Source organism: Humulus lupulus, chromosome 5 (assembly GCF_963169125.1).
Source record: "Humulus lupulus chromosome 5, drHumLupu1.1, whole genome shotgun sequence".
In the NCBI taxonomy this organism is placed as follows: Eukaryota; Viridiplantae; Streptophyta; class Magnoliopsida; order Rosales; family Cannabaceae; genus Humulus; species Humulus lupulus.
In genome coordinates this window covers 122112305-122113679 of record NC_084797.1, presented here as the reverse complement: position 1 = coordinate 122113679, position 1375 = coordinate 122112305, and the positions used below count along the sequence as shown (strand labels likewise).

Sequence of the window (1375 nt, the reverse complement as noted above, 5' to 3'; positions counted from 1 at the left end):
GTCATAAAATTTGGGAAAGTTTTATGAGTGTTTAAATGAATTCTTGTTAACCTGGGAGTTTTGCTAGAATATTGCTGCAGCAATCTGTCCGCAATTTGTTCAGGATGATTAATATAGGGGAATTCAATAATTCAAGTCCATTTTGCAATCCATATATTTCTCTCAAATTTCTTGTTCAGTTCAGTTTTTAATTTCAGTATTTCTATCTTTTTATTATTTTGCTTAGCCTAAAAACAACCCATTTGGTTTTTAGTACTTATAAGTTGTTTAGTAATTGTTTTGCTTATTTTTCTATTTTGCAATCTCTGTGGAGACGATTTACTTATCATTGTATTACTTGTGTGATTACGTGCACTTGCGTATTTAAAATCAAATATTAAATTTATCACAACAAGTTTTTGGTGCCGTTGCCGGGGATTGGAATTAGAAATTTCAGTAATATCAATTACTTGCAATTTTTTTTCTTTCTTTGTTGAGTTGACTTTGTTTGCTTGCTCTTGTGTTTCCTCAGGTGATTTACTATATGAACAAGCAAGAAGACATTGAACTAGCTCCTATTGACCATGAAATTGAAAGAACAATTAGAAGAAAATTAAGGGAACAACGGGCTCAAAATTGCCTTAACATGGCTGAAGAGGTTGAAGGAGTTGAGGGTGCTAATAATGTTACTAACACAATTGCTATGGCTGATGATAGAGAAAGAGCCATAAGGGAGTATGCTGCCCCCATGTTTAATGAGCTCAATCCAGGCATTGTTAGGTCTGAAATTCAAGCACCCCAATTCGAGTTAAATCCCGTGATGTTCCAAATGTTGCAAATAGTGGGTCAATTTAGTGGGCTGCCTACTGAGGATCCTCATCTTCATCTTCATTCATTTCTAGAGGTGAGTGATTCCTTCAAGGTACAAGGGGTGAGTGACAAGGCCCTGAGCTTGGCTCAACGCCCTACCTCCCGACTCGGTGACTACATGGAATGAGTTGGCTGAAAAATTCTTGATGGAGTACTTCCCTCCTACCAAAAATGCCAAGTCTTGCAATGAAATTATGTCATTTCAGCCGCTGGAAGATGAATCATTTTGTGAAGCTTGAGAGAGATTCAAGGAGTTATTGAGAAAGTGCCCACACCATGGGATCCCGCATTGTATACAAATGGAAACTTTCTACAATGGGCACAATTCTTCCACTCGTATGGTGTTAGATGCTTCAGCTAATGGGGCTATTCTCTCTAAGTCCTACAATGAAGCCTATGAGATTTTGGAGAGGATAGCTAGGAACAATTATCAATGGTCCAATGTTAGAGCCTCAACAAGTCACAAAGTGGTTGGTATACTTGAAGTGGATGCATTGAAAGCTTTGACCGATCAAGTTTCTTCAAT

General features: G+C 37.6%; 1 non-coding gene across 1 annotated transcript; it reads right to left on the bottom strand.

Annotated features, from left to right (window-relative positions):
- Nucleotides 1-1026: 1026 nt before the first annotated feature.
- On the bottom strand, nucleotides 1027-1132 carry LOC133781256 (small nucleolar RNA R71). The gene has a single exon (XR_009870042.1). It is a non-coding gene; the product is annotated as a small nucleolar RNA R71 (small nucleolar RNA).
- Nucleotides 1133-1375: the final 243 nt, after the last annotated feature.